Source organism: Rattus norvegicus, chromosome 14 (assembly GCF_036323735.1).
Source record: "Rattus norvegicus strain BN/NHsdMcwi chromosome 14, GRCr8, whole genome shotgun sequence".
Classification (NCBI taxonomy): Eukaryota; Metazoa; Chordata; class Mammalia; order Rodentia; family Muridae; genus Rattus; species Rattus norvegicus.
Genome location: NC_086032.1, coordinates 99767370 through 99788964, shown reverse-complemented (window position 1 = coordinate 99788964; position 21595 = coordinate 99767370).

Below are 21595 nucleotides of genomic sequence, written 5' to 3'. Positions count from 1 at the left end.
AAGAGAAAAATACAAAGAATCAACGAAACAAAGAATTGATCCTTTGAGAAAATCAACAAGATAGACAAACCCTTATCCGAACTAACAAAAAGACAGGGAGAGAATATCTACATTAACAAAATTAGAAGTGAAAAGGGGAATGTGGGCTGGAGAGATGGCTCAGTGGTTAAGAGCACTGACTGCTCTTCCAGAGGTCCTGAGTTCAAATCCCAGCAACCACATGGTGGCTCACAACCATCTGTAATGAGATCCGATGCCCTCTTCTGGTGTGTCTGAATACAGCTACAGTGTACTCATATATAATAAATAAATAAAATATTTTTTAAAGAAAAGGGGGGGGATGTAACAACACACACCAAAGAAATCCAAAGAATCACTAGGTCTTACTTCAAAAACCTGTGTTGTACAAAAATTGGGAAATCTGAATGAATTGGGAAATTTTTCTCAATAGATACCACTTACCAAACTTAAATCAAGATCAGATAAACAATTTAGATATACCTACGACCCCTAAGGAAATAGACGCAGTCATTAGAAGCCCCCACCCACCAAAAAAAAAAAAAAAAGCCCCGGGCCAGATGGTTTTAGTGAAGAATTATACCAGACTTTCAAAGAAGAACTAATAATATCAATACTCCTCAAAACATTCCACAAAATAGAAACAGAAGAAACACTGCCAAATTCATTGATATCTAAACTACACAAAGACTCGGTAAAGAAAGAGAATTTCAGACCATTTTCCCCAATGCAAAAATATTCAATAAGATGCTTACAAACTTAACCCAAGAACGCAACAAAGAGTTCTTCCACAATGATCAAATAGGCTTCATCTTAGAGATGCAGGGATTTTTTTTCAACATATGAAATCTGTCAATGTAATCCACCATATAAACAAACTGAAAGGGGGGGAAAAGCACATAATCATCTCATTAAATGCTGGAAAGCCTTTAACAAAAACCCAACACCACTTCAGTATAAAAGTCTCAGAAAGTACAATGCCAAGCAACCAGAGCTTCCAGGGACTAATCCACTACCTAAAGACTATACATGGACTGAACCTGGACTCTGACCTCATAGGTAGCAATGAATATCCTAGTAAGAGCACCAGTGGAAGGGGAAGCCCTGGGTCCTGCTAAGACTGAACCCCCAGTGAACTAGATTGTTGCGGGGAGGGCGGCAAGGGGGGAGGGGGGAGGGGAACACCCATAAAGAAGGGGAGGGGGGAGGGGATGTTTGCCCGGAAACCGGGAAAGGGAATAACACTCGAAATGTATATAAGAAATACTCAAGTTAATTAAAAAAAAAAGTCTCAGAAAGACCAGGAATAGAAGGCACATATCTAAACATAATGAAGGGAATATATAGCAAGCCAATAGCCAACATCAAATTAAATGGAAAGAAACTTAAAGCAATTGCACTAAAATCAGGGACAAGACAAGGCTGCTCATCCTCCCCATATCTACTCAGTGTAGTATTTGCAATTTTAACCAGAGCAATAAGACAGCAAGGAGATAAGGGGATAGAAACTGGAAAGGAAAAAGTCAAAGTATGGTTATTTGCAGATGACATGATAGTATACGCAAGTGACCCCAAAAATTCTAGCAGAGAACTGGTACAAGTGAAAAGTATCTTCAGCAAAGTGGTTGGAAACAAAACTAATTTAAAAAAAAATCAGTAGCCCTCCTATATACAAACAATAAATGGGCAGATAATGAAATCAGGGAAATGACATCCTTCACGATAGCCACCAGTAATATAAAATATCTCGGTGTGACTCTAACCAAGCAAGTGAAAGACCTGTATGACAAGAACTTTAAGTCTTTGAAGAAAGAAATTGAAAAAGATAGCAGGAGATGGAAGATCTCCCATTGTCTTAGTCAGGGTTTCTATTCCTGCAGAAAACATCATGACCAACAAGCAAGTTGAGGAGGAAAGGGTTTATTCAGTTTGCATGTTCACATTGCTGTTCATCACCAAAGAAGTCAGGACTGGAACTCAAGCAGGTCAGGAAGCAGGAGCTGATACAGAGGCCATGGAAGGAGGTTACTGACTGGCTTGCTTTCCCTGGCTTGCTCAGCTTGTTTTCTTATAGAACCCAAGACTACCAGTCCAGGGACAGCACCACCCACAATGGGCTGGGCCCTCCCCTCTTCATCACTAGTTAAAAACATGCCTTACAGCTGGATCTCGTGTAGGCATTTTCTCAACTGAGGCTCCTTTTTCTGTGATAACTCCATCTTGTGTCAAGTTGACACACAAAATCAGCCAGTACACCCATACTATCTTACCACAGCCACCTTACCAAAAGCAATCTTCAGATTCAACAGAATTACCATCAAAATTCAAACACAATTCTTCACAGGCCTTGAAAGAACAACGTTCAACCTCATATGAAAAAACAAAAGACCCAGAATAGTCAAAACTATCCTGAACAATAAAAGAACTTCCAGAGATAACACAATCCCTGATTTCAAGCCGTACTACAGAGTAATAGTAATAAAAACGTCATGGGTATTGGCATAAAAACAGACAGATTGGTCACCGGAATAGAATCAAAGACCCCGAAATAAATCTACACACCTATGAACATTTGATTTTTATAAAGAAGCCAAAATTATACAATGGAAAAAAAGAAAGCGTCTTTAACAAATAGTGCTGGTCTAACAGGATATTTACAGGTAGACAAATGCAAACAGATCTGTGTCTATCACCTAGCACAAAAGACCTAACATAAACTCAGATTCACTAAACCTGATAGAAAAGAAAGTGGGGAGTAGCATTCAATTCATTGGCACAGGAGACAACTTCCTATAGCTCAGGCACTAAGATCAACAATTAATAAATAGAACCTAATGAAATGGAAAAGCTTCTTTAAGGCACAGGACACTATCAAAAGGACAAAATCGTGGCCTACAGAACGCAAAAAGATCTTAACCAATCCAACATCTGACACAGAGCTAAAGTGCAAAATATATAAAGAACATAAGAAACTAGACATCAACTGTGATGGTTTGCATATGTTTGGCCCAGGGAGTGGCACTGTTAGGAGGTATGGCCTTGTTGGAGGAAGTGTGTTACTGTGGGGTGGGCTTGAAGACCCTCCTCCTAGCTGCCTGAGGATGCTCAGGCTTCCTTCAGGTGAAGATGTAGAACTCTCAGCTCCTCCTGCACCATGCCAGCCTGGACGCTGCCATGCTCCCACCTTGATGATAATGGACTGAACCTCTGAACCTGTAAGCCAGCCCCAGTTAAATGTTGTCCTTTATAAAAGTTGCATTGATCGTGGTTGAAAAGCTCTCAGGGAGAACTTTCCCTCGGGATGGAGACCCTCCAACTCCAAAGACCAGACCGAGACACCACAGGATGCAATCAGCAAGAGGATTTGGTTTATTGTCGGGATACACAGGCACAGGCACCTGCGGGCGCTTCAGTCACTCGGGGGACTGGCGCGCCCCACGGAACCAAGGATGGGCTTTTATAGGATTTTGGGGAGCAGAAGCAAGCATACAGAAGCAGATGCATGGTTACAGGGATATAATTGGTGGATTCTAATGTGGCAAGGGTTCAGCCCGGGGGCAAGTTTCCTAGCTACCTTCTTGGAACATAACGGCTGACTCGGCCCCCCCACCAGGGTGTGGGACCTCTCCCGGGGCTTTTCTCATTGTCAGGTGCTCAACCGCAGTCGTCCTGTTGCCAGGCCTTCAACCAAACATATCTTGCTTGGCAGCCGCTGTGTACTCAGTGTTCTAACCTTTCCCTGAACCAGTCATCTTAAGTACAGCCTTGCAAAATGGCGTTACTGCTGCTAAGCTGGGGTCTTTCATTCCCCCATTTTTTTTTTTTTTGCTAACTTTGAGTGAAATCTTTCACTCGACTTGGTCAAGAAATTTCTGTCTGGTGGGGGCTTATTCCCCCACTGACTCTAGGCCACAAAAGGACTAGGAGGAGCCACGTAGGAGTTTTAACTTTAAGGGGTTTGGAGTGCGCTGAACTCTCCATGTCTGGGGTGTAGTGTTGTGATTAGTCAATTCCTCAGACCGGACTGCCTTGACGTGTGGTGTGTGGATCTAAGCCGCAACTCCGTCTACCTTTAGGGCGGTCGGGGTAGTCAGGAGGACGGTGTAGGGTCCTTTCCACCGTGGCTCGAGATTCTTGGTCTGGTGTCTGCGCACCCACACGGTGTCTCCAATCTGGAACGGGTGTGGCACCACCGGATGTTCAAGCTTGTCCTGGTAAGCAGCGGCCAAAGGTCTCCAGACGTCTCTCTGTACAATCTGTAGGGCCTGTAAATGGGCCCTCAGAGAAGGGCTGTCAGCAAAATCAGCAATGTTTGAATCAAAGAAATGGACAAATGGGGGTGGTGCTCCATACATTATTTCAAAAGGAGTTAGACCATGGGGGCCTGGGGTATTCCGGGCCCGATACAGAACTAGGGGAAGGAGGGCCACCCAATCCTTTGAGCCAGTTGCAAGCGTAAGTTTGGATAAAGTCTCCTTAATTGTTCTATTTATGTGTTCTACCTGACCTGAACTCTGGGGTCTATAGGCACAATGTAATTTCCAATCAATCCCCAGCAATTTGGCCACCAACTGACTTACTTGGGAGACGAAAGCGGGCCCGTTGTCCGACCCCAACGCTTGAGGCATGTCATACCTGGGAAAGATTTCCTCGAGGAGCTTCTTGGTGACCATTTTTGTAGTCTCGTGTTTTGTGGGGAAGGCTTCGACACATCCTGAGAAGGTGTCTATAAACACTAGGAGATACTTGTATCCATATATACCTGGTTTAATTTCAGTAAAATCAATTTCCCAATGGATGTCGGGACGGTGTCCCCTAGGACGAACTCCTTGTCCAATCATGGTCCTTCCCAGGTTAACCTGAGCGCACGCTTTGTAACTCTCAGTCACCTTTTGTATCGCTTTGTCCCGATTCAAAAAAACACAGATTTATCTCTTCCCGATCTAGTAAGGTTTTTATCTTCTTAAACCCCAAATGGGTTAATTTATGTAAAAAGGAGATCAATTCAAAAGTCCTTTGTAGACCCACTGTTTTAGTTGAGGGTGGTAGATGGCCCCCATTTTTTTTTTTCTAGGAGCTCTATGTCCTCATGGGCATAAACCCAACTGGTTTGTCCCACTGGTGGGGGTGTGGGTTGGTCTGGGCTATTTAAGGGCAAGATTTGTTTGTTCATGGCCGCTTCTCTCGCCGTGGCATCGGCCAGCCGGTTTCTTCGTGCCTCTGGGTTGTGCCCTTTCTGGTGTCCTGGACAATGTATAATACTCAGTCTTTTGGGCAAGAATAGGGCTTCTAAGAGGGCCAGAATTTTAGCCATATCTTTACCCTCAGATGTGAGCAGCCCCCGCCTCCGGTAGATCTCCCTGTGGATGTGTGCCGTGGCAAAGGCATAACGGCTGTCTGTATATATATTTAGCCTCTTACCTTTTGTCATCTTGAGCGCCTGAGTCAAGGTGATGAGTTCAGCCCGTTGTGCGGAGGTACCAGCAGGCAGGGCTTTCGCCCAAATCACTTTGTCCTCCGTAGTGACCGCAGCTCCAGCCTTTCGCTCTCCCTCTGCCAAGAAGCTGTTGTCATCCGTGTACCATGTGTGGTCAGCATTCTGAAGAGGCTGGTCCGATAGGTCCGGCCTGGTTCCATGTACTTCTGCGAGGATTTGTAGTCAGTCATGCTGTTTTGCCTCCTCTGGTAGAGGAAGCAAGGTGGCAGGATTGAGGGCGACTACGGGCCCAAACTGAACCCGTTCTGCATCCAGTAACAAGGCTTGGTGTGAGAATTAGAGAGCCAGCGGTCTGGGGGCTGCTTTACCAAGGCCTCCACTGCGTGGGGTGCTAGGATGGTGAGTGGCTGTCCCAAAGTCAATTTTCCAGCGTCCTTGATCAGGACAGCAATAGCAGCCACCATCTTTAGGCACGGTGGCCAGCCGGAGGCCACAGGGTCCAATTTCTTAGACAGGTAGGCCACAGGGCGTTTTTAGAGTCCCAACCTTTGTGTTAGGACCCCTTTAGCATACCCCTGTTTCTCATCGATGAACAGTTACTGAGCAAATTGTAAGGGTTTGGAACAGTCGGATGAATATCTTTTATCCTCTTGTTGACCTTTCTCAAGTCTTGTATTGGCCTATAATCTCCAGTGACGGGTTTCTTAACAGGCAGAAGAGGCGTATTCCAAGGCGACCGGCAGGGGACTAGGATGCCTTGATCTAGAAGCCTCGTAATGTGAGGCCTTATACCTTGATAAGCTTCATGTGACAGGGGGTATTGTTTTATGGAGACTGGAGTTGTAATTAAGGGGGGCTGTTGGAGCGCCAACCCCATCCCACCAGTCTCTGCCCAAGCCAGTGTCCTGTCCCGGTTTATAGGGTTAGAACTTGAAGGGGAGTTCCGTGGGGGCCAGTTATTTGGGCCCCTCCTTCCTCAAAATGAATTTGTGCTTTTAGTTTGGTGAGCAGGTCACGGCCCAGCAGAGGGTACGGGCAGTCCGGAACATGTAAGAAGGAATGGGTCACCTTACCAGTAGCCAGCTGAACCCGGCGGTCCGTAGTCCATCGGTATTGTTTCTCACCAGTAGCTCCTTGTACCCAGGCCGTCCGGTCGCTGAGTTGTCCTGAAGCTTGAGTGAGGACTGAATGCTGGGCTCCTGTGTCTATCAGGAAAGTAACCGGCTGCCCCCCAACTTTAAGCATTACCCTGGGCTCGGGGGGGGCTCCTGGCCCTGACCTCCCTAATCTTTATCTAGAGCCAAGAGGGAGGTTCGTGGTCGAGGCTTTCGGGGTCCGCCAGGCTTCTTGGGGCACTCTCTGGCCCAGTGCCCTTTCTCTTTGTAATAGGCATATTGATCTTTATCCAGCTTCAGCCCCTTTCAAGCTCCCCCCTATCTCCCTTCCTTTCTTGGCCCTGAACTACGGCGGCCAAGATTCGACTCAATTCTCTCTCTTATTAAAAATCTTTTCAGCTTCTTTAAGTAAATCCTGTAATGTATAGCCCTGCAAATTTTCTAACCTCTGTAACTTAGTCCTGATATCTGGAGCAGCCTGCCAGATGAAGGACATAGAGACACTCGTCATTTGTCCTGGGTCATCTGGGTCATAGGGAGTGTACATACGGTAGGCCTCCTTAAGTCTCTCTAGAAAGGCGGAGGGAGTTTCCCCTGCTTCCTGTAATACCTGTTTTACCTGAGCCAAATTAGTAGGGCGTCGTATAGCCCCTCGGAGACCCGCTAGAAGCAACTGGCGATAAAGGCGTAGGTGTCCCTTACTTTCAGCTGTATTAAAATCCCAGTTTGGTCCTCAGGCAGCTGGGTGGGACGCCCATCATCTCCCAGAACATGCTTTCTGGCCTCTAGGAACACTCTTTGTTTTGTTTTGTTTTGTTTTGTTTTGTTTTTGAGGTTAAGAGGGCCTGTAAGAGCTGTTGGCAGTCATCCCAAGTAGGCTGGTGGGTAAGTAAATGTCAGCTGCTGAAAACGGCCAGTATTGGGTCTGACCACCGGTTAAAGCCTGGGAGGTTGAATCTGGCATCACCTCGCGCTTATTGCGCAATCTCCCTGCGACAGGGGAGAAACCCTTATCAGACTGTGGCCCGGCAACTGATCTGGCCGGCGGCTCTGCCTCCTCCGTTTTAGCCGGGCCTGTCAGAGAGACGATCTATGAGAGGGGAGTTTGGGTCTGCCGGGAGGACAGGTTTCTTAGAAGGCTCTGATTTCACAAAGGTAGAGAGAGGAAGACGTGGCCGGCGGACGGGGCGGGGCCGAGGGGACAGGCTGGGGGTTGAGGGGAGGCCAATTCGGGTCCAGGAAGGGTTCTGCCCGGGGGGGGGGGGGTTTAAGGCGAGACTCTCTCAAGTGATAATATAAGAAACCTGGTCAGGATGTCCGTGGACGACCCGATCTTTAACCTGTAAAATAATGATCTTATTAAATGTGTCATTTACTGGCCATCCCGCTCCGAAAGTGGGCCACTCGGATGTGTAGAGAGTCTGTCATTTTTCTTTTTTTTTTTAACCTCGATGGACTGGTTGTGTGTCCGGTCGTGGACATCTTTCTAATGATCAAGAGTGAGACTTAGGGGCATTGTTAGGGACTGTCCCATGTTAGTTCTAAGGAAGATTAGAACACAGAGAAAACAAACAACACCAACAGTCAAACAAACAACAGACAGGCGTGCTGCACGGCTTTGGTACCAAACTGAAAGCAAAAAGTCAGATGGAGGTGGCAAAGGTCCGGGGCCCTCTGAAAGCCAAAAATACAGACAGAGGTGCCGTTAGTCCGGATCTTTCTCCTCTCCCAGATTGGGCCCCGAAAAGTCGGGCCCCTAACACCCTTGGAACGTCTTCTAGGGCTGCGGGGCGAGAAGTCCGAGCTCGTCAGCTCCTTCTTCGTCCCGCCCAAATTCCAAACAACCTGGCTGAGCACTCACAGAACAGACCTGGCTGAGCACTCACAGAACAGACCTGGCTGAGCGCTCACAGAACAGACCTGGCTGAGCGCTCACAGAACAGACAGAATAAGGCAGAACGAGACAAAATCAGACAGACAGACAGACGCCGGCCGGCTTACCTCCCAGTGGGTGGTCGGTGGTCCCTGGGTGGAGGATCTCCTTTCCCGGCCAATGCACCAAATGAAAAGCTCTCAGGGAGAACTTTCCCTCGGGGTGGAGACCCTCCAACTCCAAAGACCAGACCGAGACACCACAGGATGCAATCAGCAAGAGGATTTGGTTTATTGTCGGGATACACAGGCACAGGCACCTGCGGGCGCTTCAGTCACTCGGGGGACTGGCGCGCCCCACGGAACCAAGGATGGGCTTTTATAGGATTTTGGGGAGCAGAAGCAAGCATACAGAAGCAGATGCATGGTTACAGGGATATAATTGGTGGATTCTAATATGGCAAGGGTTTAGCCCGGGGGCAAGTTTCCTAGCTACCTTCTAGAAACATAACGGCTGACTCGGCCCCCCACCAGGGTGTGGGACCTCTCCTGGGGCTTTTTTTCATTGTCAGGTGCTCAACCGAAGTCGTCCTGTTGCCAGGCCTTCAACCAAACATATCTTGCTTGGCAGCCGCTGTGTACTCAGTGTTCTAACCTTTCCCTGAACCAGTCATCTTAAGTACAGCCTTGCAAAATGGCGTTACTGCTGCTAAGCTGGGGTCTTTCAGTGGTGTCTGTTCATAGCAATAAAACCCTAAGAGAGAAGTTGGTACCCGGAGTGGGGTATTGCTGTGATAGGCCTGACCATGCTTTTGTTTGGAAGAATGTGGATTTTGGGACTTTGGATTTGTAAAGCAGTGGGATGCTTTAAATGGTGCTTAATGGGCTATCTTAGTAGGAATATGGAAGTCTTTGTTACTGAGAGTGATTTGAATTGTGCAAGCCTGGCCCAAGATGTTTTAGAGGAGAATAATTTCATCGGTATGTGCTGTAAAGACTGTGGTATTTTGTGGTATTTTGGTGAAGAATGTGGCTGCTTTTTTCTGCTTGTCTGAAGAGTCTGCCTGAGGCTAATGTGAAAAGACTCAGATTAATTGCATTGACAAAGGAAGTCTCAGAAATGCCCATCATCGACTTTGTTCTCTGGTTAAGTCTCATGAAGAGCATTTGAATGAAAAAAGGGAAGTTGAGAAAGGAAAAATACAAAATATATGGGACACCTGGGAGTGAAATGAAGCTGAATCCTGTGTTCAAGAATATTAAACTGAATTGTCTTAGGGTCCTATTGCTGTGAAAAGACATTATGACCAATGTAAGTTTTATAAAGGACAGCATTTAATTGGGGCTGGCTTACAGGTTCAGAGGTTCAGTCCATTATCATCAAGGAGGGAATATGGCAGCATCCAGGCAGGCCTGGTGCAGGAGGAGCTGAGAGTTCTACATCTTCACCTGAAGGAAGCCAGGAACAGACTGGGCATTCTCAGGCAGCTGGGAGGAGGGTCTCCAAGCCCACCCCACAGTGACACACTTCCTCCAACAAGGCCACACCTCTTAATAGTGCCACTCCCTGGGACAAGCACATGCAAACCATCCCACTGAATTAAGGGAGTAATGACCTTGGGGCAAGATTCCTCCCAGCTAAATTAGCTCCAGGCAACTTAGTACAAACCTTTAATCCCAGGAGACTGGCAAACAGATCTCTAAATTCAAGGTCAATCTACAGAGCAAGATCCAGCACAGACAAGCTTAGGCAGTGAAGGAGTTAGAAATGTAATAGAACAAGGGGGCCATGTTCCAGTTCCTGCAAGCAGCAGAACTCAACAGCTTTGGCCATGTGTCTCTGGCTTTATAGTCAAGAGGAGAGGGAGACGACTGGGACAACTGATGCTGGTTAGCTGGAACTAAGAAAGAGACTAGCATCATTGAGGTGAAATCTTCTGGGAAGTGTTTTCTGAGAGCACATAAAAAAACTGTGTTCCAGAGACAGCCAAGGCCGTACCTCATGCTGCAGCTGTACTTGGTGATGTGTAAGAGTCACCTGGGTGGTACTGGTTTTGAAGGCACGAAGGGGTCATGAAGAGCAGCTGAGGCTGGGCACTGTGAGAGGCCATGGAAGGCCATTGGTGAAGGTGCAGCCTCAGTTGCAATTGATGGCCCAGGACTGAAGGGGTCATGCAAAGGAGTTCAGCCTTGGCACCATGAAGAGAGCCTGTGAGAGGCTACTGGTGAAGCCTAGTTATAACAGAAAGACCCCAGTGTTTTGGAGATGCCAGTACCATGGGATGATCACCAAGAACAGCTGAGGCAGTGGAGTGGATCAACCTGAGTGCTACAGAGGACAGAGCTGGAGAAATAAAGCCAGCCCTTTGGAGGATCATGTGTAGGTCCAAGACATTGAAACAAGCTGCCTTGGAGACCCAAAGATGTTAAAGATGCTAGAGACACAGGCTGTCTGCTGAGGAAAGTTGCTAACAGGGAGTGGAACCAGCTCAGGAGAATGAAGTTTGTTGCAATCAACAAAGGTGAAAAAGAAGTTGAAGATCTGGGGTTGGGGATTTAGCTCAGTGGTAGAGCACTTGCCTAGCAAGCGCAAGGCCATGGGTTCGGTCCCCAGCTCCAAAAAAAAAAAAAAAGAAAAGGAAAAAAAAAAAGGAAGCTGAAGATCTGAAGACTGCTTTGACATCAGACAAGAAGATAGCAGAGTTTGAAGTTTGCCCAGCTGTTTACCTGTCTTAATTTGGGGATTACAGTTAAGTGATTGGATGGATCCAGAAAAGACTTTGAACTTTGGACTTCTAACATTGTTGATACTGCTATTGAAAGGTAAAAGTTTGAAAGTTGCCCCCCTAAACAAAGTTTAGAGCAGAAGAAAGAAACAGGTTAGTGAAAGGAAAATTATACAGATTTAAGGTTTAAAAAATAAAATTAAAAGAGTAAGTTTCAAAATCCACAGACTCAGGGCTAAACACTGTCCAGGCAGGGCGGAGTCTGCCCTGCAGCCAGGACTGACAGGCCATAAAGATAAAGAAAAGGAATGCAGGAACCAGCCCAAGCTATCAAGACTCTCATAAACCATTTGGCAGGAGGGCACCTCCCCCAGCTTACTCAGAGTCACACCTTAACCAGATGTCCTTCAAACCCTGGTAAGCCCCTAGCTTCTAAAATCCTGAATGCCCCAGTCAGCACGTACCCTTCTGCTGTGCTGTAATCTTACTGCTATATTTGAATGAACCAATCACTTATAGCCCTGCCAACTCTCCCCACCCCCCTGTTCCTCACCCTATAAAAACCCCTTGCTTCTAAAAGTCCGGGTCAACACCTCTGTCTCCTGCGCAGGATACGTGTCGGCCCGGAGATCCCCGTAATAGATCTCCGTAATAAACCTTGCCTTTGCTTATTACATCCAAAATGGTCTCTCTGTGCCTGGGGTCCGCGATTTCCCAAGACTTGAGTAAGGGTCTCTCTTTGGGGATCTTTCATTTGGGGGCTCGTCTGGGATCGGTGTTTCCTGGGGTGCGCCATCCTGAGACTCGAGCTAGGTTCTTTCAGTTAGGCCCCAGAATTCTATGTTCCAGGAAGCCTCTCCTAGGGCTATAGAATGGGTAACTACATTGGCCGGCTCAACAGCTTTCTCCCAGAAACTAGCTGACCATAAATCTTAGAGAACGATTTTGAGAAGCAGGAAGCAACTTCTCCTAGGAACTAGCGGACCATGAAGTTAAACAATCTGAGAAGTAGGAGACAGCTTCTAAGAAACAATCTTGGGGAACAGAGAGTTCTTCCTTGTGATTTTTCACTGTTATTCTATGATACCATCCCTGCCCCCTCGGGTTGTGGTTTCTCCCTTTAAATACATCGTCTCCCAGCCTCTCGGGGTCGAACTCCACTGCCCCTGCGTGGGATACGAGTCTCGACCCCAGTGCACTGGTTGCTATCAATAAACCTCATGTGATTACAACAAGGACGGTCTTGTGTGAGTTCTTGGGAGGTCGTGTCATCCTGAGACTTGAGCGAGAGTCTCCCCACTCCGGGGGTCTTTCACTATAGAACACGGGAACTTTGAAAATTGGACTAAATGTACTTTTTTTTCCCTTTTTTCGGAGCTGGGGACCAAACCCAGGGCCTTGCGCTGGCTAGGCAAGCGCTCTACCGCTGAGCTAAATCCCCAACCCCCTAAATGTACTTTTTTATTATACTATGTTTAGGTATGGCCTCCATAGACTCATGTGTTTGAACAAGCCTATGGGGGCCAGGGAGTGGCACTATTAAAAGGTGTGACCTTCTGGGAGGAAGTGTGTCACTGTGGGGTGGACTTGGAGACCCTCCTCCTAGCTGCCTGAGGGTGCTCAGTCTGCTCCTGGCTTCCTTCAGGTGAAGATGTAGAACTCAGTTCCTCCTACACCAGGCCTGCCTGGATGCTGTCGTGCTCCTGCCTTGATGATAATGGACTGAACCTCTGAACCTGTAAGCCAGCCCCAATTAAATGTTGTCCTTTATAAAACTTACATTGGTGATAGTGTCTTTTCACAGCAATAGGATCCTAACTGAGACATCAACACACCAAACAATCCAATTTTGAAATGGGGTACAGATCTAAAAGGAGAATTCTCTACAGAGGAATCCCTAATGGCTGAAAAACATTAGTCAAATGCAAATCAAAATGACTCTGAGTTTCTATCTTACACCAGGCAGAATGGCTAAGATCAAAAACTCAGGTGACAGCACATGCTGGTAAGGATATGAAGCAAGGGGAACATTTCTCCATTGTTGGTGGGAGTGCAAACTTGTACAACCACTTTGAAAATCAATACATGGCTTCCCAGAAAATTGAGAACAGATCTCCATCCAGACTCAGCTATTTCACTCTTGGGCATATACCCAAAGGACACTCTACCATACCACAAGGACACTGGCTCAACTATTTACATAGCAGCTTTATTCATAATAGGCAGAAACTGAAACAACCTAGATGTCCCGCAGTCAAAGCATGGATTAAAGAAAATGTGGTACATCTACACAGTGTCGTTAAAAACAACGACAGCATGAAATTTGCAGGAAAATGGATGGAACTAGAAAAGATCATCCTGAGCAAAGTAACCAAGACCCAGAAAGAGAAGCATGGAATGGACTCACTGATAAGTAGATCTTAGCTATAAAGTAAAGGATACCTTCCCTATAATCCACAGACCCAGAGAAACTAAGTAATAAGGAAGGGTTAAGGGGTGGGTGTAGCCATGTAATTCTGAACTTTCTTTCTTTTTTTTGGGGGGGGGGGTTCTTTTTTTTTTTTTTTTTTTCGGAGCTGGGGACCGAACCCAGGGCCTTGCGCTTCCTAGGTAAGCGCTCTACCACTGAGCTAAATCCCCAGCCCCAAGCCATGTAATTCTGAACTATCAGTCCCACCTAGTGTATCAAGCCTTTGGGGGCCACTAACTTCTGACACTTGGCTGAAATTTGTTGTTACCAGGACAAAAGAAATAAGTTCAAGGCAGAAATCTGACTTTGGGCCTGGGCTCAGGAAATAGGCCCAGATTAAGAACATTTACATGTGAGTTAATGCAAAGCTCAGAGCAGGCTCAGCTGAAGCATGTGTGGCCGTCCTTTGGTCTTGGTCATCCCGGCCAGCCCCCAGAAAGGGATTTTGTTTATCACCTTGCTTGTTCCTAGACACAGAACTGATCTTATTATTGTGCATCTAATTAAAAGTGGTATAAAAGCAGATTGGAAAACAATAAACCTGCTTCAACCTCAGCACTGGCTGCAGTCTTGTTAAATGTTGTCTAATTGTCTTTTACTTTTTAATCCTCACTCCTGTGACTGAGCTGGCTTGGTCAACCTAGGTTCCCTGGAATCCGTTGATGAAAGACACACAAACATTAACTTATTTTGATATGCTTTAGCTCAAAGGTTGGGCTCTTCTAAACCTTCCTCAGGTATCATCACATCTTTCTTTTCACTCCCAGCTCAGCACCCGAAATCTGCCCCACCTGCTACCCCAGGCCCATTAGGGAAGCAGCCAATGGCCACTCCACACGGGATCTCACATGGCTGATGCCTCTTTCTCTGAAGCATGGTGAATCCTTTCTCCTCTCCTGCATCTGCTAGCCTGCCTGTGGGAAAACTGGAAGTACCACGTATGCCACTCAGGTCATTGACTGCTAGCATCTTTATTGATCAATCAAGAATAGGGGCTGGGGATTTAGCTCAGTGGTAGAGCGCTTACCTAGGAAGCGCAAGGCCCTGGGTTCGGTCCCCAGCTCCGGAAAAAAAAAAAAAAAGAATCAATTAGGAAACAGGACCTTCCGTGTTCACACACAGATTCCCGATCAGAACATCAGAAGCTCTCCCTCCTGTGGGAGGAGGGAGAGGTGAAAGACGAGGAAAAATTCAGACCCCCTAGCAAACAGAGTAGAGCCAAAAATGTAGGTTAGCCAGTTCAGTGACTCTGTTCCAGGAACTGACTGACCATAAAAGTTAGATTAAAACCTTGAGAACAATCTTGAGAAACAGGGAGTTTCCCCTTGTGAGTTTTCACTGGTATTCTCGACATTTTCCAATGATGCCCTCCCTACCCCTTTGGGTTGTGGCTTCTTCCTTTAAATACCCCTTCTCCCAGCTACTCAGGGTCGAACTCCTCTTCCCTTGCGTGGGATACGAGTCTCGACCCCAGTGCACTGGTTCCTATCAATAAACCTCATGTGATTATAGCAAGGACGGTCTCTCCTGAGTTCTTGGAGGGTCGAGTCATCCCTAGACTTGAGTGAGGGTCTCCCTGCTCCGGGGGTCTTTCAGAGGCACATGAACTTCACTGAGAAGGGGAAATAGACTAGGCATCGGGGTGGATGGGGTAAGGAAACTGAATGGTAATGAGGTGGGGAAGGGGAAGAGAAGGGACCAGGTGTGCGGAGGATGAAGGCAGTACTAGGAGACAACTGGAATAAGGAAGGTTGTGGGACCGTGAAAGGTAGCCTGGTTTCTGGTTGAGCTAAGGCTAGAAATCCCAGATAGCCTACAGGGAGGGTAAGAGTTTCACCTGTTCCCAGGTACCAGGCCCCATCACTAGCTACAGCCCCCCATAGATTTGTGGCCATCAGTCAGTAAAGGCAATGCCCCAAAACCTCTCCACTTGTAGAGGACATGACCTGTGGTCACGTAGGCTCAAGACAGATCTCCATTATAATGAGGCACCTAAAGACCTGCAGGCTTAGCCAAAGAATTTCCCTTCCCAGACACTCCTCCCTGTAAAAGGTATTTAATCTCAGGCCCATCCTGAGAAGTGGGGTACAGTTTTACTCATCCACTTTCTGCCATGACAATAAATGCCTTCAAACCATGGATGCCTCTTTTCATCGGGATCCACTGTAAGGAGCCATGGAGGAGGCCTTCACCTATAGAGCCACTGCCATCTAATCTCTTGTAGAAGGCCTCCCAGTCAAGGCTGCCACCAAGCCCAAGCCCAAGCCTACAGCCATCAAGCCAAGGACTCCCGGAGGGACCAGCGGGAGCTCTCCTCTTTTTCCCCTTGGTCCCCGGATAGATCCAGCCCCGTGGTCCCCCACTCCCTTCATTCTCAGCTCTTCTGCAGCTCCTAGCAGGGCCTGGATATCCAAGAACCTGAGAACCCAATAGCCCCAGCCTCCTTGCAGGCCTGGGGCTGTCCTGCCTCAGACTGAGCTTCCCCACCCTGAATCAGTGTCCCAGGGCTTCTCAATGGCCCAACATCCAACCTGTGACACCGTGGGGTAAGCTCTGTCAACTTCCCACGTCCTGCCTCTCCAGTGGCCAAGCCCTGTGGCAGAGCGGACATGGGACCCCATAACCCTACAGAAGGGCATCTCTGGCATGAGCTATACGCCTAGGACAATGGAAACTCCCAGGAATCTATGAGGGTGACCCTGAAGAATTAAAATTTCAAAAAGTTAGGACGTGCCTGAGAGGGTGTTAGAGATAGGACTTGCCAAACCAGCTATCAGCCCCAAGGACATTGACCATCTGTAGCCACCCCCTCCCCTTCCTTCACCCCCCTGAGTGAGATGAGCCACCCTACCTACCTGCCTGCCGAGCTGCTAGAGAGCACGTACACCTTGCTGATGTCATTTCGCACCGAAAGTAACTGTGCACCATTTGAATTGACCAATCATGTGTAACCTCGTGAATGCCCCTATATAAACCCCCGAGTTTGGAAGCTCGGGGTCGATTCCTCTGTCTCCTGTGTGAGATAAGTGTCGACCCGGGATCCCGCTAAGACCTGGGATCTCGTTAATAAAGCTACCTCTTGCTGTTACATCAAGAATGGCTCCTCGTGATTCCTGGGGGCACCCCACCCTGCGATCGGAGCGAGAGACACGGCTCCCCGTTTTGGGGTATGCTCTTTAATTTGGGGGCTCGTCCTGGATCGGAGCGTGACCCTCCGGAACCCTGAATGCCCCTTGGAGGTATGTTGGTGTGAGTGTTGAAAGCGGCCGCTGTGTATGTGTATGTATGTGTGCGTGTATGTTGTACTTCTCGTACTGTGTATTGTGCCATGGTCTAAGGTTTAATTTGAGTGGGCTCGGGTGGAAGGGCTTCCCACCCTGAATTTGAGCGCACCCCGTATTTGAGTGCACTCGGGCGGAAGGGTTTCCCGCCCCGGACAGACAGTACACTTGGGCAGATGGGTTTCCTGCCCCGTATTTGAGTGTACTTGAGCGGAAGGTTTCCCGCTCCGGACAGGCGCCTGTGAGTAGAAGGGTTTCCTACTCCAAATAGTCTTTTTCTTTCTTTTTTTTTTCCTTTTTAGAAAGCACACCGGGGGACGCCCCAATCGCGCAGGCTCTGGGACGCGTGAGAGACGTTCCGTGAGCCAGCCTTTGTCGGGTCCTGGCTCTGGGACGCGTGAGAGACGTTCCACGAGCCGAATTTTGTCAGGAGAACCGGGCAACGGACAGTCAAAAAGATCTGACTGTGACTTGACTTCGAAGGTTGCGTTCGGCTGCCTATTTGAGTATAGGCACGGACAAGTGTGCTTAGATGTGTTAGTGTCTGTTGTCTGTATTCTGTTTCTGTGTTTGGTATCCCAGAAGCAGCTAAGGTTAAGCTGCAGTTTGGGCCAGGTACTGAAGGTACCAGGCATCTGTGGAAATTGGTTATAGGATGCTTTGTCTTGGTCTTGTTTGTCTGGATTGTTTTCTGTGGTATTGTAAAACAGTGTTTTATCTGTGCTTGTGCTCGCAGCCAGCGGTGATGAGCTGGGGAAGATTAAAATTTTGCTTGGTTGTAAGGAATCTTAAAGGCGGAGTTTCAGCCGGTTTGACAACTTAGTGCGTAGCTGCCTAAAAGATCAGAAATGCTGTCAACAGGCTATAAAAAAAAAAATGTTCCAGACTCGGATAGAAGGCCCTCACTTCTGCCTGCTCTCTTCAGATGCCTGAAGGTAGGGAGTGCCAGATCTGCCGCCAGGCTCCAAGGGTGGGTCTCTAAGGGGCTGGAAAATGCCCCACCAATCTGGCTAAGATAAGGAAAAGATATGAAAAGAAAGTTACAGAAATTTGAAGGGTTAAGCTAAGTCACTGAGAGAGTTATTGTAAGTTGCAGAGAAAATAAGTTGATGCGTGGTTCAGGGTCTGTGCAGAAAAGTGGACAGCACCTAATAGCTGTAGAAGAAGATGCAGAGAGACTGAAAAAAGAAAGAAAGAAAGAAAGAGGTAAAAAGAGCAGGAAGCTAGGGAAGAAAAGAGACAAAAAGAAGAGGAAATTAGAGAGCTAAAGAGAGATAAAAGACGAGAGAGGAACATATACTGGCCACAGTAGTTAGGGAACCTAGGAAGATAGTACCTGGCAACAGAAGAGAATTCCTGGCTAAAGATCAGTGTGCCTAATACGAAGAAAAAAGACACTGGGTCAGGGACTGCCCAAGAAAGAACAAGAGGGGTCACTGGAGAGCTTCTTGGTCCTAGAGTGCTGGCTATGTACAGAGATAGAAGGGAAGTATGGATACAGGGACCCAATGCTCTGTGCTCCTATGCCCCCCAGTGGGCCAATATCCAAAGACCTTGAGCGCAAGGGGCTACTGGCAACGAACAATACCTATGGACTGCCCGAAGAACAGTGGACCTTGGCGTGGGCCGGGTAACCCACTAGTTCATAGTCATCCCTGACTGCCCCTATCCCTTGCTCATGAGAAAATTGCTCTCCAAAATGGCTTGCGTGGGCTGAAATGGCTGGGTGAGGCCATGTGTATGCATATCTAGAGACTGTGTATGTGGAGCTTAAGACCTGTCTCAGTGCACCAGTACCTGATGCTGGGAGATGTGTGACTTAGTCCTGTTCTGCCTGGAACATATCATTCCTGCCAGCCGGGCACTAACAATTATCACCCAATCCAGGACTTAAACTGTGATAGAGTGGCTGATGTTTTGCCTTTGAATAGAGTGTCCCAAAAGATGGGACCACTGGTCAGCTGCCATGGACTAGATTCTCCACCGGTTGGGGACAATCTGGTCACCTTGCTGCCCAATCCGGACCTGGAGCCACCACAGCACGAGTGTCAAGTACTGGCAGAAGCCCATGGGTGGAGGAAAGACCTCTGCGACTGGATGATTGACCCCTGCTGAAAGCCGAGGACCTTGTCCACAGACGGGAACAGTTCTCTTCACGAATGAAGGTCAGAGACAAGTGGGTGCTGCCATGGTGGACAACACAATGTCATCATCTGGGATGGCTGAACCTCTACCCCCCCAGCACATCAGCACTTCAGATGCCTTTGCCATCTCTTGGATGCCCTGGTGAAGCCAACAACTGTGAGTACTATTCATTGCTCAGGATATCAGGAGGGAAGAGATTCAGTGGCATGGGGCAATAATGAAGCAGATCAAGCGGCTCGAAAAATAGCTATGCAGGAGCCTATCCTGGTTGCAGGCCTGCAAGAGACAGCCACTGAGAACTAGGATCGGACTAAGGGATGGCCTCACTTAGAAAAGGCCCAAATTGCTTAAAAGATAAAGGACGGGGCTGGGGATTTAGCTCAGTGGTAGAGCGCTTACCTAGGAAGCGCAAAGCCCTGGGTTCGGTCCCCAGCTCAAAAAAAAAAAAAAAAAAAAAAAGATAAAGGACAATGGCACACTTGAGGGGAAAGCTATACTTCCCAGAGAACAAAGAAAAGACTCACTTTGCCAAATACAGAAATGGACTCATTTAGGAGATAAGAAGTTTGTCCAAGTAGTTAAGGTGTATGTAATAGACTTTAAGATTTTAGCCAGAGAGACAGTAAAAAATATAAGGTATGTCAGTAGTGAATGCTTAGCAAGCAAACAGGGCAAAGAGACCTAGAGAGTTTAGTGAAAAGTCAAAGTGAACTTCACTGAGATAAAACCAGAAAAATATAATCACAAGTATCTCCTAGTGCTTGTAGATACTTTTTCAGGAATAGATAGAAGCTTTCCTCACCAAATGAGAGACGGCCTCTGCAATCATCAAGAAGATACTGGAAGAAATCTTCCCCAGGTCTGGAATGCCCAAGGATATCTGGTCAGACAATAGCCCTATTTTCGTTGCCAAGGTAAGCCAGGGTGTGGCCAAGTATTTAGAGGTCAATTGGAAATTACATTGTATTTACAGACCTCAAAGTTCAGGACTGGTAGAGTAAATAAATAAAATTTTAAAAGAGACCCTGACCAAATTAAATTAACCATGGAGACTGGCACAGACTGGGTGACACTCCTTCCCTCTTGCTCTCTTCAGAGCAAGAAATACCCCTTCCAGATTCAGCCTTATGATATGGGGCCTCAGCCCCCCCCCACCCCCGACTGTATTAGATGATGTTACTGAACCAACATGTCATAGTGCCATAGTAATAATGATTTGTGTGCCAGGGTAAAAGACCTACAGGTGATACAGAAAGAAATCTGCTCACAGCTGACAGTAGCCTATGCCCCGGAGACCCCTGAGACATCTCATCAGTCATCAGTTCCAAGAGACTGCAGCTACACTGAGCCCAGACACTCGAGCCTCGCTGGAAAGGACCATACCTGGTGCTGCTGACCACCCTGACAGCCGTCAATTCTCAGCCCTCACCAGCCGTGTACTAGCTGTTGGGGCTGAGAGCTGGGACCTAGAGGGAAATTCAGTCATGTTTGTCCCGGGTTCTATCAGGATAGGTGTGGGATAGGCTTGATTTCCATTACAAATGATGTAACATTACATATGTTAGTACTCCTAATACTTCTTGGGACTGTGCCTCAGGGATCACAGTCTGTATAAGTTTAGAAGTTCTCAAAGCTAGTCATGACCTTGGTGTATAGGCTTGGATAGTGTCCAGATTAGAATCCTCATGTTAAGACAACAATACCAAGCTGTTATGCTAGATGAAGCTGAGTTCTCCACTGTAGTCCTAAGATTAGGACCTACTCCCAAAAGGAAGTGGGGAATGAAGAATTAAAATTTCAAAAAGTTAGGACGAGCCTGAGAGGGTGTTAGAGATAGGACCTGCCGGACCAGCTATCAGCCCCAAGGACATTGACCATCCGTAGCCACCCCTTCCCCTTCCTTCACCCCCCTGAGTGAGATGAGCCACCCTACCTACCTGCCTGCCGAGCTGCTAGAGAGCACGTACACCTTGCTGATGTCATTTCGCACCGAAAGTAACTGTGCACCATTTGAATTGACCAATCATGTGTAACCGCGCGAATGCCCCTATATAAACCCCCGAGTTTGGAAGCTCGGGGTCGATTCCTCTGTCTCCTGTGTGAGATAAGTGTCGACCCGGGATCCCGCTAAGACCTGGGATCTCGTTAATAAAGCTACCTCCTGCTGTTACATCAAGAATGGCTCCTCGTGATTCCTGGGGGCACCCCACCCTGCGATCGGAGCGAGAGACGCGGCTCCCCGTTTTGGGGTACGCTCTTTCAACCCCAGCTAAGACTCCTAGCAATGGAGGATATGAAGTCTGAACTGGCCATCTTCTGTAACCAGGCATGACTTCCAATGAAGGGACTGGGACACCAACCCAGCCTCAAAACCTTCAACCAACAATTTGTCCCACCCACAACATATGATGGTAAGGATGACACAGATATTGCAGGCTGACCAACCGATGACCGGTCCAGCTTGAGGACCATGTTGTGATAGAGAATCCGTCCCTGATGATGCACAGAGGACAGGAATCAGAAGCTGGATA